Raw genomic sequence first — 24,011 nt, forward strand, 5'->3', positions numbered from 1 at the left:
AACAGTCATGGGACCAATCAATATAAAACATGCATTAATCTACCTAGTGGCGAGACCTAGCCTCTCTCATTCGCACTTTATTGTTTGTTAAAATATTAAAATACATCTTGATAATTTTTGCTGGATGCATTTTTTACTCTAAATAATAAATTTTGGTGGCCAACAGCGCAATTACACAATGTTTTTGTTGTTGTTTTTGCTGTTGTTGTTGCTGTTGCGATTGTTGTTGTTGTTGCTGAATTCTTCTTTGCATTTCGGATGAAAGCGACCGTCAAAACGTGCCGAACTCTCAGTCACGCGACTACGTCGGTTGCATATTGTACAGTCATGGAGAAAATAATAAATACACTTATAGTGTGGGATAATTTTTCGTATTTGCGTACTGATTTTAATTGTTGTATGGTGTTATGTTACGTCATTATGATTTGCAGACACTCTTTTTAAAAGAGGAACGAAGAAATAACTGGAGAAAATTCTGTGTCGGTGATTCCGAAACTTTTTTGCGTGAGTTAGTGTTTTTAAAGTGGCGAAGAAAATAAATACCCTATTGTAGTATATATAGAAAACAATCCAAGTTAGTGTGACGTCACACCCCGTGCAGAAATACCTTATGTTCCGTCACGTAGGATTTTGTCATACGGTACAGTTTTAGCTTAGTCCGAAAGAAAGTAAGCCTTCTGTTGAATGAAATGAAAACAGGTAGAGTGTAAACCAGGACACGGCCTTCTGCCGTTGTCCACCAAAAACAATACCATTCGTAAAGAAAACAGGAAAAATCTTGAAGAAAGATCGCGAACGGTTCTGCTATGCAAACGTTGGAGAAAACACTTTCCCTTCCGCGACGAATAGTCACTAAAGCTACCGAGGCATTGAATAAACAAAAAGAACTCGACAAACGGTAGCGTCGCTCAGCGTCGCCCATGCTCACGCGCGGGTTCTTAGCGCTCACGCTAGCGCACGTGTTTTGGAGCACATGCTATAGCTTTCTCAAGCAGTTGATTATCTGTACTAAAAACTAGGCATCAAAAAGAGACAGACCGAGGAGTGGCATAGGTTAGAGTAATACAGCTAGGTATGTGATGACCAGGGCGAAGGGGAGAAAGGCCTCTCACCATGAGTTACCTGTAGGGTATATTTAAGTAGTGTTGTACAGAAATAAAGTTAGTTAGTCCACACTAATCTGGTGGTTTTAATTCCGCGCCAATTGCGCGTACAGCGATACCTAGAGGAAGAAGTCCCTGGTAGGATAGACTCTACATTAATTGGTGACAGCGTAAAAAAGAACTTACGCCATTTAGTTTGGTAGGCCAGTGGCAAGAAAGAGTGAAAGTTTGTGTATATGCAGTAAAAAGTTTAAAAAAAAGGGAAAAAAAGTAGAACTCAAAGTTATGTGAATTTACAGAACTTATAAACCGTCGTAGTGTCACGTGAACCATCGAAAAGGATCACGGAGGTGTGAAAAAAAATTAAAAAGAAGAAAGAACCCGCAATTTGCGATTTAATATTATTTAGCTAAACAGTTGTGAAGTGAGTGAGATCGTACATTAGAAGACACTTTTAAAGTTGTGCAATTCAAAAAAAAGAACACGAGGAAAAAATATAAACACAGGCAGTAAGTGACTTATCAACAATCAAATTGGAACGATCAACCAGACAACTGTGAATTACCGAAGTTACATAGTGAGAATTAAAGGTGAGATGTCAACGACGATGACCGGCTCTGTTCCAAGGATACTCGGGTGAGTGAGTCTTTTCCTTTTTGACACCCAGCACATTGCAAAAGCTGGAGTTGAGGTTTTTTCTACTTAAAAAGCGGGTGTAATTCCTTCAGAAACACATAATAAGAAAAATTTGGGTTCAAATAATTTCGCACATAGTTATTAAAAATAATCGTAGTACACCAGAAGCAGCTTAGTTTTAAACGGGAGAACATACATTGTTTTTTTTTTTTACGAGACATGCGATATCGAATAGCTGTCCAATGAACACGTAATATATCGTTCAACGCAGTAAAATTTAGGAATTTACATTTTAGAAGTATAAGCCATTCAGGAGCTAGTGACGATAGAAGAGAACGACGGTAAGACACATTAAGAAGCACAAGTGACTACATTAGGTAAAATACATCGTGTCAGATTATCCCCCATAGTTACAACAGTGTTTCTCGATTGGTTTATAATTATTTTGATTTACTGGTTCTATCAAGTCTACTTGGGTCGAAAGGCCAATTTTCATAAACAATCATATCGCGCCGCTAATGCGCTGGAGAAGATTTCATTCCACTAACGACAAGCATTGAAGCTCTCGGCACGCATGAGCGCACACTAGAGACTTCTTTTTTTGTTACCCGACAAAATAATTAAAGCGGCAAAGCGGGGTGCAAACGGACGGCGACACCGCTGGCAAAACGAATTATAGCACGAAAACGGACACTCGCAGAGTTGCGCTCATAATTATTTAAAGTGAGAGTTCTAGCATACGAGTGGCAAGTACGGAAATTAGAGGCTACGTTATGGCTATCAAAAATAAAGAAATATAAAGAGAGGGTGAGAGCGTAACTACGAATAGCGCGTACACACGTTGCTTACAAAAGCTAGTCAGTTGAACTAATTTTCGGGTACACTGTCTCTGTTTATGAATTTTGCAGTGTTATTGCGATCAGCTGTCCAGCCACGGCCAAGATCGTATTTTGTAAGCATCTATTTTAATGGCCGATGGTAGAACGTTCTGCTAGCATAAGCAAAACGAATCCAGTAGCGATGAAATGTAAAGTTGCTCAAAGAATAAAGTGGATCAATAAGCGCAACGCACGCAGCAACACATTTGAATATCCGCCGGGGAGAGAATGTTAACAGACTGCAAAGATATGTTTTGATGAATGTTGTCGTAAGGAAACAGAAGTTACAATATTATGGATAAGAAGGGCACATTACGCCATCTAATTTGAACATTTACAATTTTTGATTAGTTGTAAAACAGGTTCAATTACACTATACGAAAAAGATTATTTTAGCTCAGAAATATCAGGGAAAAACTTTATAATAATAGTAGTTTAATTAATTAAGAGAGAAAAAAACGTTGAAGCTTTGACACCAAATGGTTCGAACCTTGGTGTTCAGATTTTTTGATGGCGCGACGAAGAAATTAGAGTTGGTCACGTTACGTTATCACATCTGGTCAACAGAATCGTTAGTGATACCTAGGAAAAACAGGGAGAAGGCTACATAAGCCTTTTATAGTCATATAGTATTTATTCCGCAGTACCTTTTATTGTTTTTTAAGAAATATATATAATATTTTATATTCATAATGGAGCACACGTTTCCAAAAGCAGATGCAATGCAGTGCATCCCAGAATTTGATGGATCGCTAGACGAACCAGAAGCGTTCGTTTATTATATCGAGCATTTTGCTCGGGAGATACCAGAAGGAGTATCACACGCTCCACTGGTTTATATTATTCTATTTAAATTAAAAGGCAGAGCTGCTGCCGCAATACATAGAATCAACGCAAACGCTTGGCCACAGGTTAAGCAGAATTTATTAAAGGAATTTGGGGATATTATACACATCGAGGCAGTTATAAATCAAGTAGAAACATTGAAACAGGAAGCGAATGAGACTTTTCCTGAATATAAAAAGAGGATATTGAAAATTAAGGAGCAAATCGCCTCCTACGAAACTAATTGTACGAAGTCATGCATGATAGTTAGTCTTCGATTACATTTTATGGCGGGTTTGTGTGACACCGCATTGAAAGAAGCTGCTCAAGGTAAACGAGCATTTGTAACGCGGACGATTGTCACGCGTGCAGTGATTCTTGTTCTGAAGGAACTCAAACGGTTGACTGAAATGCGCCACCCCCGGAGGGGATCAACCGTCGTGTTGTATTTGCCCGGCAAGAGATCTCCTTTCAGGGCGGATTCAGTAGAAGAACCCGAGCTGTGAATCGCGGAAGGTATGGCCAACAACAACCAACTTAAACGGCTATCTTAAAATTCAACGCCAGTGGAAAAAACGAAGAAGAGGTCTTTGAAACAACCTGTCGCTCGGCCAGTTAGAACGTTGGGCGCCAAAATGTAACGCGGACGATTGTTACGCGTGCGGTGATTCTTGTTCTGAAGGAACTCAAACGGTTGACTTGAATGCGCCAACCCCGGAGGGGATCAACCGTCGTGTTGAATCGCCCGGGAAGAGATCTCCTTTCAGGGCGGATTCAGTAAAAGAACCCGAGCTGTGAATCGCGGAAGGTATGGCCAACAACAACCAACTTAAACGGCTATCTTAAAATTCAACGCCAGTGGAAAAAACGCAGAAGAGGCCTTTGAAACAACCCGTCGCTCGGCCAGTTAGCAAAAAACCACCACCCACTACTTTATCATCACGGGGAACAGACTCCAATCAAACTAACCGTTTCGGTCGGTAAGGTGGGTGGAGGGGATCAAGATTCCCAAGCAATCCTTACTTGGAGTAAAAAAGAAGAAAACGAACGAACCGCAACTGGACAAGCGACGTGAAGTTCCTAACAGACCACCAATCAACAGGGGTAGCTTCTCATATTCGCCAAAATGATCTCAACTGATTTGTGGGTTTACATTATCGGTAACATCGGTACATAGTGCACTTGTTTATTTTTAGCTAATTTACACGCATCTTTATCTTCGGCCTTTGCCGACCCCTCCTCCAATCTACCTACTGTCTCATCTCTCACTTCTTTCCCCCTCTCTATCTACTGACCTATCGTGTGCGGTTTTGGTTCTAGCGATTTCTAATCGGGCCTCTTCGTTCGAACGGGTTATTTCATTATATCATCTTCTATGACACTTCACATGCGCATGTTATTAAAAAGGGTTTGAGTACTCACTGACCGTAGACCTTTGTAGTGCTCGGGAGCATACCTCGATGATGACGACGGTGCGACGAAACAATGGCGGCGGTGCGACGAAACGATGACGTCGCTGGTGGTTGCGGTGACGCCGACGAGGGACGTGGTAAATTTCGTTCCTGTCGATATGTTGAAAACGCTTGAAGAATCGACGGGGTTCGGACTGAACCGTGGATGACCGTTAACCAATTCTAAGCCGTGACGGGCAAAGCGATCCTGGTTTCGCTAGAAGTGGTTGACAATGCAGCACGTTCCTTGTGCATCGATAAAACCGTTTCCTATGCTCCACTAAGCGGTGGTGGAAATTATTTGCTTATAGAGAAAAAGCCGTTTGAAGAAACTTCACTCACTTTACCTTATTATTTTATTTGTTAATTGTTTAGTCTTCAGTATAATACAGTACAGATAATAAAACCTAAATTTAATTAAAATATAGCTTTTTTAAATCTAGTTTTGCTTATATTAAAGTCGAATTCGTGGCTAATTTCGTTGAAGAGCCTACAACTGTAATTTAACGGATTATGCTGGCCATACGTGGTGCGGTGGGTTGGAGTCCAGAGAAACGTTCGGTTGCGTAAGCGACGATGGGGCGCTTGGATGTTTAATTGTTGAAGAAAATAACTACAGTCGACTGTGTTCATCAGAAGATCATAAATAAATAACCTTTGCGATAACACTCTACGCTCGGCTAGTGAGCTTAGTTTTATCAGCTGACAACGATGCTCATAAGCAGGGAGGTGTAAGGGATTCTGCCATGGAAGTCGACGCAAAGCGTATCGGACAAAAGAACGTTGGACGCTCTCGATTTTGTTAATTAGTCCAGTGTTGTACGGTGCCCAAACAAGGGCGGCATACTCCAAGATGCTGCGAACCAAAGAGCAGTAGATTGTTTTCAGGGCGTAGATGTCTTCGAAATCCGAGGTGTTCCGTCGAATGAAACCATGCTTCCGGCGTATTCTTTAGACGAAACGGTGGTGATATACTCGTCGAATCGTAGCTTACTGTCAATCGAGACTTTAAGATCTTTTATAGAGTCACATCGAATCAAATTTCTTTCGTTTATTCTGTACGTAAAGTGTTGTGGGCTTCGAAGTCTACTAAACGAAATGATGTAACATTTGTCCGTGTTCACTTCCATGCCGTTCACAAGGCACCAATGCAATATGCTATCTACATCATGCTGCAGGGCATTGCCATCAGAAACAGATGCAATAGTGCGAAAGATTTTAAGATCGTCTGCATACAATAATTTTTCGGAGGCGATGGAGTCGCAGATGTCATTCGCAAAGAGTACGAAGGTAAGCGGTCCCAATATGCTTCCTTGGGGTACTCCGGAAGTTATGGGAAAACAGTAAGAATGGCTTCCTAGGACATGAACGGAGGCTGTTCGACCCGTAAGATATGATAATAGCCAATTGGTTATCCATTCGGGCATGCCAAGTCGTTTCATTTTTTCTACAGCTAACATGTGCGGAACCTTGTCAAATGCTTTGGAAAAATCGATGTATATTGCATCTACCTGCTGACGTTTCTCAATACGTTTCTAAACGTTTGTCACAAAGCACATGAGGTTTGAGACTGTTGATCGTTTTTTCACGAATCCGTGTTGATAGTCAGAGATTACGTGACGAACAGCTGAATATAACAAGTTATGAACAATTTACTCGAAGACTTTCGATATACTGCTTAAAACAGATGTTCCCCGGTAATTCTCAACGTTATGTAAATTACCACATTTATGAATAGGAGTTATCGAGGGGTGCTTCCATGCGTGAGGAAAAACTCCGCTGGTGAGAGAGCTATTTAGTATAATTGTAAGTGGCAAAGCTAATGTTGCAGAGCATTGTTTCAAGAATAGTGGAGGTAAACCGTCAGGTCCTGGTCCTTTAGAGGTATCGACTGCCATAAGAGCCAATTTTACATCATCTACAGATAGTGTAACTCGGGGAAGAAACAGATCGAATGTATGTATGTTTCTGATAGCATCATTGATATTCCTTGGAGAGTCTTCGCAATATACAGTTTGGAAATAATCAGCAAATAAGTTAGCGGAGTCATCTGCGTTACTTGCAACCATATCACGATAAAAAGCGTTGGTGGGATATCCTTTAGTTTTCTTACGACTATTGACAAAATTTCAAAAGGATGATGGGTCCCGTTTTACTTGACAATTCATTCGGTGTATGTATTCGCGAAAACATGCATCACGTTGTATTTTATACTGTTGTTCAAGCTCGCGAAGGACTTGTTTTTTTATGGTTTGATCTATGTTTGAAGTAGCGTTTACGAGCTTTTCTTAACCGGTTACGACAGTGATTCAATCCTGGGTTCCACCACGGCTGCCGGTTGTAGGGCGTTCTGCGTTTTCTTCTCAAAGGGACATGCACATCAATGATATTAGCGATTGTGGCGTAAAAATGATTAACTGAGTCGTCAGTAAAATGATTCGCAAGAAGATTTGTCCAGTTGATGTTCGCAATGGTATTGTTCATGTTGAAATACCTGAAAATAAACAGTGATTAATATTAATTTATTTTCGCGCACTAACGCCATACCTGTGAGGTTATCACAACAACACTGTTTTGGTAAACAATTCTCTTTCCAGTCGTTCCACCAATAGCAATAGAGCAGAATCAACTGTGACAGAACAACCATGTTGTCAGATAGATTAATTTGTTATGTTCTACTAGCTGCGCGGGCAGTGCAACCAGTTTAGCAGATAGATAGATAATTGTTAAGTAGTTTATATATCGCTATTTGACTAAGTCCAATTATACTGACTATCGAAAAGTAATAGAAATATATTTATCGTTTTCCAAACAGTAATCAAGTGGTTTAACTTAAATTACTATATTAGTGGTTTACTAATATACCAGGAATCAACGAAGTTCAACAGGTTATAGGCCCAGCCCACCAAGATGTCTACGGAACCAGCTACTAACGGTACAAGTGGAGGACCAGCGGCTAGCGTACTTCAGGCAGGAAGCGACCGGACTGGTAGGGTTACTACCGAGAGGTCGTACGTCCAGATTGGGTTCATCCGAGGAGATAGAAGCCACGTGTTCGACGGGACGGAGAGCAACTTCACCGCGTGGAAGTGGAGAGTAGAACACCATCTGGCCAAGATGGACCTTATCCACTGCCTGAAGCGCACACCGGAAGAAGAAGTGTTCGCGATGCCAAGTCCTGGTGCTACACCGGAGGAGGAAGCTGCTCGTGTCGAAAAATACCGCAAGATAGTAGAGGAGGACATCGACGCGATAGATGAGATAGTCATGGCGGTCAACAATGACGTACTCAACAAATTCGTAGGGGTTACCTACGCGAAACAAGCGATGGACATTTTGACGCGAACCTATCAAAAGGTTGGTACGGGAGCGCTGATCAAAATGAGAGAGAGTCTTTTTTATTTAAAGTTGAGAAGGTTTGTAAGCTTAGAAAAGCTTTTCGATGAATACGACCTGATCATTAGAGAAATGGATCGAATGAACGCCAATCTCACTATGAGTGAGAAGATACACGCCTTGCTGATCGCAGTACCAGATACTTACAAACACATCAAAGGAGCATTAGCGGTTCTTCCCAAAGATGAATTGTGCAAGAGGCCAATTCATGAAATTAAGAGAATGCTGTTGGATGCGGAACTAACGATTGGGAACATAGGTGGACAACCGGATAGCTCCAGTGTGGCCCTGGTGAACCAATCAACCAGAAAAGATGTCCAATGTTTCGGATGCCAGGAATACGGACACTACAAAAGCCGCTGTCCAAAAGTAAAAAGCGAGAAAAAGAAGAACAAAAGCACTGCTGGACACGCAATGATGGCGGGCGTACGGGCAGTACCCCTCAAGAGAGAAAAGACGGTTCGATTCATCGTAGACTCTGGGGCTACAGAGCATATGGTGCGAGACGAGGCATTGCTGGAAGATGTCCGGGTTTTGGAAAAACCGATAACCATAACTACCGCCAAATCAGGCCAGGAACTTCGGGTTACGAAGTTAGGGAAAATAAGATTGAAATCTGTGATTGGGTTGAATAAAACTGCCCCGGTTGCACTGTATAATGTCTTGTTTATTCCTGGTCTTGAATCCAATCTACTTTCGGTCAGAAAATGTAATGAGATGGGCAAAAAGGTTATTTTTGTAGATGACAATGTCCCATTCCTAAGCTTCGGTGAGGTTATTGCCAAAGGAAAGGTAGTTGATGGTTTGTATTGCTTGGATTTCGCTCTTGATTTGAAAGTCGACCCAACTGCGTTGCTTGGTTTAAAGCACATAAGTATTGATAAGCTGCATAGGCGGCTGGGACATTTAAGTTTTTCAGGTATAGAGAAACTGGTATGAAATAAAATGGTTGAGGGAATCAACCTTTGCTCAAAAGCGAAAAATCTAGGAGTATGCGAAAGCTGCCTAGCAGGAAAACAAAGTAGTAAGCGCTTTGAGCAAATGAGCCTTCCTAGATCGAGCAGGCCGCTTGAAATAATTCACTCAGATGTGTGTGGATCAATGGAAGAAACGACGTATAATGGCTATCGGTATTTTGTGACATTTACCGATGATTATACGCACTTCACGATTGCTTGTTAATAGCAAGGAAAAGTGAAGTTTTGGAAAAGTTTGGAGAATACAAAATCTTGGTTGAAAGACGTTTCAGTCGAAATATCTCCAAGATAAGATGCGATAACGGGGGTGAATACATTGGAAATGAATTCAAAAAGGTTTATAAAAAAAATGGAATTCAAATAATATTCACAGTCCCTTACACACCCCAGCAGAATTGTGTAAGTGAAAGAATCAATCGGACTTTGAGGGAAAAAGTTCGGGTAATGCTACATGAAAGCGGAATGCCGAAGGAAATGTGGGGTGAAGCATTGCATTGTGCTGTTTATATAACGAATAGATGCCCCACGAATGGACTTGTGGAAAACAAGACTCCATACGAAATGTTCTTAAACAAACAGCCAGATTTGAGTAATCTAAGAATATTTGGAAGGACGGCTTATGCTCAAATTCCAAAAGAAAAACGACAGAAACTTGATTCGAAAACCAAACGCCTTTTTTTGTGGGTTACGCAAATAATGGATACAGGCTTTGGAATAAACAATTTCGAAAAATAGAAACTTCTAGAAGTATAATTTTCGATGAAGACAAACTCTATAGAGATCAATTTGATCATCATGTAGATAGAGTTGAGCATAAATCCCCTGATGAGGTTTCGAATATCGAGTACATCACTGTTATGCAGGACAAACAGATTGAAGTACACGATGAGAGAGATGAAAAAATTCCTGAAAATGAAGGGCAAGAAGAAGGACAAGATTCTGGAAATGCAGAGCAGACGCTGAAAGAAATCTCGATGGAGAGTGACTATGACAGCACTTCCGAGGATCAGCCTGCAGAAAATGCTACAACAACACCAATACTGAGGAGGAGTGAACGAGATAGAAAGATACCGGCAAGGTATAATAATTATCAAATGGCAAAGGTAGCAGCAGTAACGTCAGATTAAAACCCTATCCCACAAACCATTGATCAGTTGAAGAAACGTGATGATTGGGCGCAGTGGAAAACTGCTATTGATAGTGAGATTAAATCATTAAAAGACAATCATACATGGGATGTGGCAGATAGAAATATAAATAAGAAGGCTATTCTTTCGAGATGGGTTTTCAATATTAAAGAAGACGGGCGCTACAAGGCACGGCTAGTGACTAAAGGATGTTCGCAACGTCCTGGATTTGATTACGGTGAAACATTTTCCCCAGTTGCAAGAATGGAAAGTGTTAGGACAGTTTCATCCGTGGCTAATGAGATGAAACTGCACATCCATCAAATGGATGTAACGACAGCCTTTCTTAATGGGAAGTAAGAGGAGGTTATCTATATGCAACTTCCCAATGATGAAATAGGAAAAGGTCAATTTGTTCTTTTGCAGAAAAGTCTGTATGGTTTAAAACAGGCAAGCAGAAGTTGGAACAAGCGCTTTGACAAAGAAATTACAAACTTGGGATTTTCACAATTGAGAAGAAACAAAATTAAGAATTAAGAAACAAAAAACAAGGATTGATCCAAATTTTGTACGTAGATGACCTACTGATCGTAGGAGAAAATCTAAGCAAAATAATTTGGATAAAGCCAGAACTAGGAAAGTTATTCCAAATGATCGACTTATCTGAAGTAAAATATTTTCTGGGAATGGCTATAAAAAGAGATTTTGGTAAACAGAGTTTACAAATCGTTCAAGCGGGCTACGCCGAACGAATATTGAAACGATTCAATATGTACGATTGTAGACCAGTGGGGACACCACTGGATACAAATGTCAAATGGACAAAGAACAGTATTTGGCGATAACAACAAGGCCTGATATTTGTGCTGCGGTGAGCGTACTAAGTAAATATTAGAGTTGTCCGTCAGATGAACACTGCAAAGGACTCAAACGTATATTGCGTTATCTTCGTGGCACTATGGATACATCTATAGTTTATCAACACGTAACTGGCCAGAATGTGTTGACAGGCCCGTAGCTACCGGGGGGCTAGGGGGGGCTTAGCCTCTCACGCGTTTGCATTACCCCACCACGCAATTTCCTCATATATTTGATTGTTACTAGGCACAAAAAACCAAAAGGAAAAATCTGAAATATAAGCAATAAGCATTATTGAATAGTCTCCAGTTTTTTTTTTATTTTACCGGTATCAGTCAATTTTTGTTTGTTAAAAACAATTGCACCTTGCATTTAAGTAGTTCATTAAATCTCAAAAGAACCGTGTTCAAGTTCGAACAATCAAAACGGTCGAGCTCAAAAAAGTTGAATTACTCAATCTTTTGATGAGCCCGCCTGATTCGCGGCGAAGTTGAAACTGACGATCCGCATACTTCCGTTTCGGATGTCAGGTCCAGCGTCTGGGAGTGAAAATGTCAGTTTTTTTAAAAATGTGTCAATTTAATGAAAGAACCAATCACAGTTTTATATGTTTGATAATATAAGAACAATGCAAAACAAGTTTTGCTGCAAAATTTGACCAGTTTTTCCAGAAGTTTTAATTTCTCACTTTTTGATTTCTTGGATTGAACAAACCGTGGGCAAAAACTGACACACAAGACAAGTTAGTTCAAATATTAAACTTTCCGCCAGTATTCAAACTCCCTGCAGTGTGCTTTATGTATTCATGTTTATGTTAAGTTCAATTATTTTGGCAGGACTTTTCCACACCTCGGAAGCATAACCCAGTCCGTTACCTGGCCCGGACAACTATGTTCCAGCTAGGTCCGAAATGGAACCGGACAACAACATTGATCAAACAATGCGAACCGTAAAATTTAGAACTTAGGCTGACGGTTGAATGATGCGACCCTCGAAGATAGGTCTCTAAGTCTGTAATTCTGTGATTTGAATGAGAAAATTCTTACGGGACACCACTAACGCTTATTTGAAAATAGATGAGCTTCTGAATCTTTTGGTGCTAAAACTATCGTAATAGGAGGAAAACTGAAAAACTGATAAGAATTTAATTTGGGTGCTCCGTGTGACGTGTAAAGCTACAAAAGACAAAAGTCGAGCACATAACGGTTTTAGACTACTTTCTCTCCAAAAAAACGTTACTTAAAAAAAATCTCTGCCCCCCACGCAAAACGGAGTAGCTAGGGCTCTGTGTGTTGATTGGATATGCCGATGCAGACTTTGCCAACGACGAAGATGACCGGAAATCAATATCCGGATATGCTTTCCTGGTTTATGGAAACCTAGTTGTATGGGCAACGAAAAGACAACAAACGGTTAGTTTTTTCGTCATCAGAGGCAGAATTGATAGCTTTATCATGCGCTGTAAAAGAAGGTGTGTGGTTAACAAACTTCTTGAAGGAATTGAATGTGGATAGCATACCATTTATTATTATGGAGGACAACATTCCTTGCATAAAATATGCAGATGAACCAAGGAGCCACCAAAGGATGAAACACTTGGACATAAAGTATATGTTCATCCGAGAGCTGATTAAGAAGGGCAGTTTGAGACTGCCGTTCCTTCCATCAGTTGACCAACCTGCAGATGCATTCACAAAAGGGCTACCAAAGACCCAACATCTAAATTTGTTTAAACGACTGGACGTTCGAATTGAGGGGAAGTGTTGAAATACCTGAAAATAAACAGTGATTAATATTAATTTATATTCGCGCACTAACGCCATACCTGTGAGGTTATCACAACAACACTGTTTTGGTAAACAATTCTCTTTCCAGTCGTTCCACCAATAGCAATAGAGAAGAATCTACTGTGACAGAACAACCATGTTGTCAGATAGATTCATTTGTTATGTTCTACTTAGTTGCGCGGGCAGTGCAACCAGTTTAGCAGATAGATAGATAATTGTTAAGTAGTTTATATATCGCTATTTGACTAAGTCCAATTATACTGACTATCGAAAAGTAATAAAAATATATTTATCGTTTTCCAAACAGTAATCAAGTGGTTTAACTTAAATTACTATATTAGTGGTTAACTAATATACCAGGAATCAACGAAGTTCAACAGTTCAAGGCGTTATAGTCGCAGCGAGAAAAGTCGTAGTGCAACGTGTCAGGAGGTTCATCATCGGATGTATATGATACGTCAAGTGTCGAAATAAAGGGAATATGATGTGCGTCAATTCTTGAGAGTGGTGATAGGGGCTCAATGAATTCACAGCAGTACACATTGTTTACGAACGCTAGATCTAGCAGTCTGCCAAGTTGATTGGGGAAATGGAAGATTTGCATGAGACCGTTTTCTAGCAGAGATTTTGTTAAAATGGTCTCCTGTTGCGACGATACATTAATAGGCAGATAGCTGTTAACATCGGAGTCGTGATTCCAGATAAGATTCGGTAAGTTAAAGTCGCCAAGTAGAGTTAGTGAATCTGCTGTTTTAACGAGATCGCTTTTGAACGCAATCGCAATGTTCCTTGTATACGGAGCATTCAGAACCTGGCTTAATGTACACGCAACATAGGTAAACGCAATGTTTTGGCATTTCAATGCAGACGGCAACCTGCTCCAAACTTTCATCTCCAGGAAGACACACAAGCCTGCTTTTGAGGTGTTTCTTGGTAGCAATAAGAACACCACCTCCACGTAGTGAAATACTAGTTGCGCCGTTGCGGCCGCATCTATAAAAGTTATAATCGGAAGAAAGTTCGGAAGAGGTTATGTCACTACGGAGCCATGTTTCCGTGAAAGCTATGACATCGTAGTCCGATGAAGTAAGCGCAAGAAATAGATCGTTCGTTTTCGTTCTTAACCCGCGGACGTTCTGATAGTAAATAGTGAGGGGGCACGTCGGAGTCAGGGCGGGAGAGAGATTGTTTGATGCCGTCTGAAAAAGTTCGCTTGCAGTTATAATAACGCGATTGGATGGATGTTCGGGACTTTGGTTTAAAGGTTCATCGGCGGACATATATCCGTTGTCACTATCTCGACTGACGCTACAGTTGGTTTCCAAAAACCCTCTTGTTGCTCGTTTTATCCTCGAATTCGGGAAATACGATACCTATTGGCCATGTGTGAGAGTTCATGGCTCTCTCCCTCAGGGCCATCGGTATTCCTAACTTATAAGCAACGAAACTGAGTGTCGACGGATCTCTACCACGAGGATTCAGTTTGACGACTGTTATGTCGGTAGTGCCAAGTTTCTCCACAGCTAAATTAGCTACACTTTCATCAGGAGCTTCTGGTGAAATTCCTGATAAATACAACCAGAATTTACCATCTGCCTGATTAGTTGAGTCCGATGATCTGGGGAATGAGCCAGTACCGGTACCACGTAGTAGTTTCGAAGGCCTGCTAGCCGAAGTATCTATGTTTTCTTCTCTATCCCTTCTTCGTTAAGCGGAATTGAATGTAAATGGACGAGGAGTAAGTGTGAGCGGTGTCTTCGGGACTGAATCTATGAGGGTTTTAAAATTGGTATGTATCTCTTCTTTGATGTCCTGTAGTATATCGTTACGTATCTAATCTTTCAGTTCAGCAATCAGCTTCAAATTTGCGTTTTCTACTGAGACCAGTGCGTTACGGAAGCGCGCTTTGTCCATCATATTTTTGCAAGTATTGCACATCCAGAAGAGATTGGATTTATTGACGACAGCTGTAAATAACTCGTCGTTCAACCCACAACATTTAGCACAAAACAATGCGGAGCAGAAGCCTCCACACCGCAGTGAATTTTTGTTGCGATCGATATTATTCGCGCAGCTTTCGCAAACTTCAGGCATGATTAGGCAGAAAGACGACGCGGACGGCTAAGGGATACTAACAGTCTGCTTGTACTATCCAACGACAGGTGGCGACACTTGTTTTAAAAAAAAGCTTGCACTGGATTGTCACTATTCTATCTCTATCTATCCACTAGGGGGGTCAAAAGAAAGTTTCGCACGGTACCTTATATGTGTTTTGCTGCGAGTGATCGGTGACGTTGTGTGTGTGTATACAGCTGCTTATTGCCAATCGATGGTAGCATGGTGATGATGATGCGGTGATAGCGGTGGCAGAGAACGATGCGTGCGATGAATTAATGCGAGAACGAGAAGTGCGATGCTAGATGCCGGTCAGGACATGTTCGGTGTAGAAATGAAAAAACAGCAGCATAGAATCGTTGTTTATTGCCATAAACTGTTGAGTTCTTATACAGACAATGGTACGCAGCGATTTGAAATTGTTACGTTAGGTGTTAGCTAGCCCGATAATGTACGGCTCATGTTCCCTTTCCACATTAAATTTCCCACAAAACTTGTGAATCTCGATTGCTATCACCTTAAAATAAATCTCGAGTTATCGACAGCAAGCGTTTTTCACATTAAATAACATCATCAAAATTCGCCTGCAATATTTCTTCAGAAATATTGCGGAAAAAAAACCAAATCACAACTCAAACACCCCTCACACACCCCTCGCACACTTGTACTCACCGAGTATATATATTATAAAGCAATATTTCTTCAGAAATATTGCGGAAAAAAAACCAAATCACAACTCAAACACCCCTCACACACTTGTACTCGCCGAGTCGTCACTCGAGCGTTACATATTCATACCGTTTTACTGTCAACTCAGATTAGACTAAATGTCAACGTGAAAATAAACAAAGTATTGCCGTCGAAGATGGACAGAAAAAAATTGTGTTGCGTTAGCTTCAAGCTGGAAAACTCGGATAAGTGTAAGGAAATACTATAATTAACTGTATATTTTTCGGTTAGCTGATAGGAATCTTGTTTATATTTCCAGGGTCGGTGTACTATATATCTACTCGAGGTTTAACGGAAGACTTGACCGAAGAAAAAAAAATCAAGGAAAACAAATGAATTGGATAAACAAACTATGACCTAATATACAAGGGACATCTATTTATCATACTTATGGCTTAATATTTACAAGGAAGCAATATAACTTCGGAGAAAAATATGTACAAAGGAATCTACGAGCTAAACATCTATTACAAGTCGAAAAATTACCGAGAAGAACGGCACAACGACAGAGGGTTTTTACAGGAGTGCAACATGGAACAACGAGGAAAATTACAAATGGAATTGGTAACTTTTACCTACCGACTAACCTTAGAATAAGTACTAACCTAGATTATAAATTAGATAGGCGCGACTAACATAACTATTTACAAAAAAAAATTACAGTGGGTGGGATATGAAAATCCGCTTCCCTTGTTTGTTGTCTGTTTCCCTTTTGGTGTTTTTTGTTTTTATATTTGTTGCTTCCATTGAAGTGTGCATAGCTAGAAAATAATTTCTCATTCAATTTTTCAAATGTGAGGCTATGCAATGTTCGAACGTTTGACGAAAAACTATTATGTCGGACGAACGCATTACTGATTTTTAGGCGAAGTCATCGCCTTCTGGGCTCGCTTCTAAATCGTGTTACCACTACTTTGTACAGGTCATCGCCCAGGGTCGTTCTTATGCTTCATGCCTGAGTTCAACATGGCCAATACTTCTTCTTCCCTATTCTCAATTGCACAGTGAACTTCGAAATACGCCAATAACCATTTTCGAAATGTTGACGTCTCTTTGAATTCGGTCTCTCACATTGAACAAAAATTTCTAAAACAATTTCATCTACAAGGATGTTTTTTAATTTTAGTTGTGGTCTCACCGTAGAGTTACATAGCTTTGAAAATTTCTATTTGTCCCGTCTTGTAACGCCAGCTCGATCTGGGAGACTCGATGCCGAATGACATCTGCCTCCTGTTCGAATTTGTCGGTAATTTTTCCCTTCTTTCTGGTCCATCAAAAATAAATGTAAAAGTCTCAATTTCGTCTGCGTGTCCTTCTGTCTCTCCTCTAAACGACAACGCAACAGTAATTCATAATCCTCTTCCTCGTTTGATAAGTGGCTCGCATATGGGTATTCCATTTCGCCAAATTCAAAATATAACAATGATCACAAAAATCCGTTCACCAAAAGAAAAATGTTCACTAACACCAATAATCAATAATAAAAATTGCACAGAGGCGTCGCGTGGCTAATTTCGTAACATGTCACAAACATTTATGTATGTTCTTTTCACTGAATAGAAAAACTGTTCAAATTAAGTTACGTTCAATTTATTAAAAAAACACAGTATAAGTTTTACTTATTTTTAAGTTTTAAATTAGTTTATTTGACACGGCACGATACATTTTCTGTTTTACTGAGCCAAGTACAATTCGTTTTAATTCTACGTTAGCAGGGAAAAGAGGGAGGCCTTTTCTTTATTCTCGCGGCCGACTACGAGCTAGTGGGGATTTAAGGTGAGAGGAGGGGAGATACAATTTTGACTTAAAACTATTTTGGAACTTTGTTTTTCAACTGGTAGAGCAATTGTATTCTTGTTTGTTGTGGGTTCAAAATATTTGTGTAAGCATGGTTGCGGGCTCTTCGTTTCCGTGTCTTCAGCATAGCATATTTGTATCCTTAATCTGACAAATAGACAAAGAAAATTTTAAATTTTAATGTCAGCGTTTTTCAGAAAGCAGTATAACTGTGTCATGTACTGGAGATCACCGCTTCCCAGAATGTCTCTAACGGGTACGTTCGGTTGTTTTCCTCGGGCCCGAAGGGAATCTATAAGCTCGGACCTAACACCACAGTATTCGGTACACGACCAAACAACATGCTCGATGTCATGGTAGCCATCGCCACAAACGCAGTGATTACTGTCTACAAGCCCTATACGAAAGAGATGCGTGTTTAACGTGTAGTGATTGGACATAAGTCTAGACATCACGCGAATGAAGTCCCGACCTACATCCAACCCCTTGAACCATGCTTTCGTCGATACCTTAGGAAAAATGGAATGTAGCCACCGTCCCAGTTCATCTGAGTTCCATGATGATTGCCAACTGTTGAGTGTTCTCTGACGCAAAATGCTATAAAATTCATCATAAGCAATTGGTCTTTCATAAATATCGCCATCAATAGCACCCACCTTAGCTAAAGAGTCAGCCTTTTCGTTACCCGGAATCGAGCAATGAGAAGGGACCCACGCTAAGGTAACCCGGTAATTTTTATCTGTTAAAGCACTTAAAAACCACCGTATTTTCCCCAGGAAATACGGGGTGTGCTTCACAGGCTTCATCGATCGCAGAGCCTCAATGGCACTGAGACTGTCTGTGAAGATGAAGTAGTGGTCTGTGGGTAGGGTTTCGATGATTCCAAGAGAGTACTGAATAGCAGCAAGTTCTGCGACGTACACGGAAGCAGGAGCATCGAGTTTGTAGGAGGCGGTAAAATTTTCGTGGAAAACACCGAAGCCAGTGGACTCATCTAGATTAGATCCGTCAGTGTAAAACCTTTTATCAAAACTAACATGTTTGAACTTATTCGAAAAAATCTTAGGGATCTCTTGGGGTCGCAATTGATCCGGGATACCATAAATGTCTTGTTTCATGGTGGTGTCGAAAAATATAGCATTATTAGAAGTATCTAAAAGTGCGACATTGGAGGAATCGTATGAAGAAGGATTAATATCTTGAGCCATATAGTCAAAATATAAAGTCATAAATCTGGATTGAAATTGAAGGTTGACCAACCTCTCGAAATTTTCAATTACTAATGGGTTCCTAACTGTGCATCGAATTAGCAACCGGTAAGAGAGATTCCAAAAACGATGTTTCAACGGAAGAATACCCGCTAACACTTCAAGACTCATCGTATGGGTCGACTGCATGCAACCCAAGGCAATACGCAAACAACGATATTGTATTCTCTCTAATTTTATAATGTGCGTGTTCGCGGCGGAGCGGAAGCAGAAACAGCCGTACTCAAGAACTGACAATATCGTTGTTTGGTAAAGCCTTAGAAGGTCTCCTGGGTGGGCTCCCCACCAGGTTCCGGTAATCGTACGAAGAAAATTAATCCTCTGTTGGCATTTTCGTGTCAGATACCTAATATGACAAGCCCAGGTGCATTTGGAGTCGAACCAGACCCCGAGATATTCAGCGACTAAAACCTGAGAGATCGTTTTACCCGTTAGTAGGAGCTGCAGCTGAGCTGGGTTATGCTTCCTAGAAAAAACGACCAACTCAGTTTTCTCCGGAGAGAATTCGATACCCAGCTTAAGAGCCCATTCAGACAAATTGTCTAAGGTATCTTGCAATGGTCCTTGCAGATCGCTAGCCTCGCTACCAGTAATGGATACAACGCTATCGTCTGCAAGTTGCCTTAGCGTGCATGAATTTGCAAGACATTCATCGATGTCATTGACGTAAAAATTATATAAGAGAGGACTTAAACATGAGCCCTGGGGAAGGCCCATGTAACTAATTCGGGAAGTTGTCGAATCGCCATGTGAGAAATACATATGCTTTTCTGACAACAGATTGAGCAAAAAGTTATTCAAATTTAGTGAAAGTCCCTGCGAATAAAGTTTCGCGCTTAAAACTTCTACAGAGACAGAGTCAAAAGCCCCTTTAATATCCAAGAACGCAGAAGCCATTTGCTCTTTTCGAGCAAATGCGAGTTGAATTTCAGTAGAAAGCAACGCTAGGCAATCGTTCGTCCCTTTGCCCCGGCGAAAGCCAAATTGAGTATCTGAAAGTAAACCGTTTGTTTCGACCCATTTGTCTAACCGTAAGAGGATCATTTTCTCCATTAATTTCCGGAGGCAAGAGAGCATTGCAATCGGCCTATATGAATTGTGATCAGAGGCAGGTTTCCCGGGTTTCCGAATAGCAATGACTTTTACCTCCCTCCAGTCATGCGGAACAATATTTAGCTCAAGAAACTTGTTGAACAAGTCCAACAAGCGTCTTTTTGCAGAGTCGGGTAGATTCTTCAACAGGTTGAATTTTATTCTATCTAACCCTGGAGCCTTATTGTTGCACGACAGGAGAGCCATTGAAAATTCCAACATCGAAAATGGAGGCTCTTCCGTAGTTACTATAAACGCGTCGCGAAAGGTTTTCTGTTCCGGTACAGAGTCCGGACAGACCTTTTTGGCAAAATCGAGTATCCAGCGATCTGAATACTCCTCACTCTCATTCGAAACGTCACGGTTCCGCATGCGCCTGGCGGTATCCCAAAGAGTGCTCATCGCTGTTTCCCTCGACAACGCGTTTACGAACCGCCGCCAGTACCCGCGTTTTTTCGCCTTTACTAAGCTCTTCATCTGCCTGCCCAGTGCCTCGTACTTTCGTAGTAGGTTGACAGTGCCGTACTCCCGGTAGTCCTTATACGCCGCGGACCTTCGCGCGTACAGCTCAGAGCACTCTTTGTCCCACCATTTGTTGGGAGGGCGTTGTCTAATCGTTACCCCGGGTATCGGTTTCGTCTGAGCTTGCGTCGCGGCGTCGATTATCAAGCCAGCTAAGAACGCGTATTCTTCCTCCGGAGGAAGTTCCTCGTGAGTCTCGATAGATTCCGCTATAATAGACTCATAACGCTTCCAATCAATATTACGTGTAAGGTCGTAGGAAATATTGATTGGGTTCGGGGGAGTTGAACCATTAGCAATTGATATAACGATTGGAAGATGATCACTACCGTGGGGATCGTTGATTACTTTCCACTGGCAATCTAACGCTAGTGATGTCGAGCAGAGGGATAGGTCAAGCACGCTTTCACGTGCCGGAGGATTAGGTACGCGTGTCGCTTCCCCAGTATTCAAAACTGTCATATTGAAGTCGTCGATCAAGTTACAGATTAAAGAAGATCGGTTGTCGTCGTACAGCGACCCCCATAGCGAACAGTGAGAGTTAAAATCTCCCAAAATCAAAAAAGGTGCGGGAAGCAATTCTGCTATATCAAGGAGTTGCTTCTGTTCAATCCGCGCGGATGGGGGAATATATAACGAAACAAGGCAAAGGTCTTTTCCATTCATATTCGTTTGAATGGCAACAACTTCAATATTCGAGATCGAGGGGAGGTCAATTCTGAAAAAAGAATAGCACTTTTTGATCCCTAAAAGTACCCCTCCACCGTGTGAGTCTCGATCTCGACGAATGATGTTAAAATCGTGGAAATTAAGTTGGTCATTTGAATTGAGAAAAGTTTCACAAAGCGCGAACGCATCACAATTGTATGTGTTTATCAAATGTGAAAATAAATCAAATTTGGGGATGATACTTCTGCAGTTCCACTGTAACACAGTGACAAAATTCCTAACCTCTTTCAACGAATTAGTCATCGAAAGATACGATAGCTGAAATGAGGGGCCAAGTTGCTGTGAGTTGCTTCAAAAAGGTTTTCACTGTTGGGAGAAGGGCAAGAAGAATGTTTTGAAGGGGATCTGGTATGTTGAATGTTTTAAATATCCAGTCCACAATATCAGAGAATTTTATGAACCCTGTTTCTTTTATGTCTTCTGATCGAGAAATGGGTGCCCGAGGGGTTTTTGGTGCCCCAGGAAGCGGTGGGTACTCCTGGTTTGATTTGAAATTAAAACCGGGGGGTACTTGCTTCGGTTTTTCTTCACCACTTCCTTTTTGTGTTGTCTTATTGGTCATTCCGCTAGGGGTTATCTTACGACCTTTACGAGAAAGATTAGGAGAGTTGAGCATTCTCCTCTTCCTAGATCCCTCTGGCAAGGCATAGGAACACCCTTCGACGGGATCGTCAGATGTACCCTCATCGGTTGGCAAAAAGGAAAAGATGTTTCCTGTCGAGGGTGGCTCAGCCCTCTTAAGCATTTCTGCAAAAGAGCGCTTTGATCGTTCCTTAAGGGAACGCTTAATTTTTTCCTCGCGCTGTTTGTACGCGGGACATGCCGGAAGGTCATGCCGAGTTCCCTCGCAATAAAGACACTTTTCAGTATCCCCACTGCAAGCGTTCTCAGCATGATTGCCTCCGCACTTGCTACAGCGTGCCTTGTTGCAGCAGTAGGTGGCTGTGTGACCTAACTGCTTACAGTTTTGGCAATGCATGACCCGCGGTACGAACAGGCGTACAGGTAGACGAACCCTGTCCAAGCGGACGTAGTTCGGCAGCGCGGATCCGGCGAATGTTACTCGGAAGGAATCCGAAGGGAGGAATTTCTTCTTCCCTTCTTCGATGGATACTGAATGCAATTGCTTGCAATCCAGTATCTTTACACTTTGCATCAAGGGGTTTTTAAAGCAGCCAACTCCATGACGCAAAATGTCATCGACAGTGAGATTCCCCTCGGTAACCACACCGTCGATTTCTACATCCTTGGCAGGGATGTACACGCGATACTCTCTCGTGAAGAGCTCGTAGCCAGCAATTTCGTTTGCTTGCTTCAAGCTACTCACGACAACTCGCAGTTTGTTCGGCCTCACCTTCGTAATCTCGGTTACGGCCGAAAAATGTTTTGCCAGGTCTTTGCCAATTTGGATAATATTCAATGGCTTCTTTATGGGCCGGAAAAAAACAACGTAGGGACCGCCAGCGGCATCTGGGTAAGCTTTTACCCGTACTTCCGGTACTCTTGGTACAGGACTTGGCAAAGGGGAGGGCACAGGGGAAGGTAGGGGTGTGCTGATGGGAGAAATTTCAATTTCTTCCCCGTTTGTTTCCACCTCCAGGAAAAGTTGCACCTGCATGTCGTCCATTTTGCGGGAGCGTTACGCTCTACCGCACACAAACGATAAATATTCGAATATGGGGGGGGGGTTCAAGTAGTTGATGTTAAATTTTAAAAACAATTTTTCAATCTACAATGGATCAAATAAAAAAAAAAGACAGTAATACTAATACTAATAACAATAGTAATAATAATAATAATAATAATAATAATAATAATAATTATAGTAATAGTATTAATAATAACAATAATAATATCAATAATAATATTAATAATAATATTATAACATAGTAATAATATTGATAATAATAGTAAAAATTCTAAAGGTAATACTTCACCGAACGTCTAAGTCACGACCTCACGGCTGATAGTAGGATTAATCGAGCGTCTCCGCAGAACAAACAATGACGATCCAGCTTCGTGTTGAGACACAGTGGCCGTGTCCTACACGCGACCTTGTAGATGCCACTTGTAGTTGACTTCCACTCGCTCGATCGTATGATGGTCCGTGCTGCTAGCGGGGTAACAGCGGTGCGGGAGAATTATTCTTGCTGATATATCAGCTGCGTATCGAATCACTGGCGGGGTAGCCTGCCCCTACCAGTGTGCAGATGTTTCTGCCGATATATAACAGTCTATTGTTATTGCGCAGCACGAGAACTAATCGACAAAAAAACACCCGTACGATAACTCGTGTATTGTTATTTTGCGAACTCAAACGGAGATAAACAATTTGCGTCTAATCGAGACGAAAGCAAAACAACGAATGAAGTTTTACTTATATAACAAAGGTATTCTTCTTTCGCAACGCTTAGCTTATCTATCAATTATTGAGTCTTCAAAACTAGCCTTTTTCTGCATATCCAGTAAAAGCTCCTTTCCTACTGACATAATCATTAGCCATTATAGTCGTTCTTCTTTCATCGCATTTCTCAAGTATGATTTGACTCGTCGCATTACGGAAAAAGATCGTTCAACTGATGCTGTAGTGCTTGGAAGACACAAAATGTTTCTTCCAATCTTGTATACTTCTGAAAATATCTCCTGTAAATCAGTCTCATTAATGAACAAAACTATTTCGACAACAGTTTTTCTCCTAAATTCGTCTTTTGTATACACAAC

General features: G+C 41.1%; 1 protein-coding gene across 26 annotated transcripts in view; it reads right to left on the bottom strand.

Moving 5' to 3' along the window:
* Nucleotides 1–24,011, bottom strand: part of LOC129732737 (GAS2-like protein pickled eggs) — a 1,144,034-nt gene that overhangs the window by 761,420 nt on the left and 358,603 nt on the right. The gene's annotated exons all lie outside the window — the stretch shown is intronic.

This window comes from Wyeomyia smithii, chromosome 3 (genome assembly GCF_029784165.1).
Source record: "Wyeomyia smithii strain HCP4-BCI-WySm-NY-G18 chromosome 3, ASM2978416v1, whole genome shotgun sequence".
Lineage (NCBI taxonomy): Eukaryota > Metazoa > Arthropoda > Insecta > Diptera > Culicidae > Wyeomyia > Wyeomyia smithii.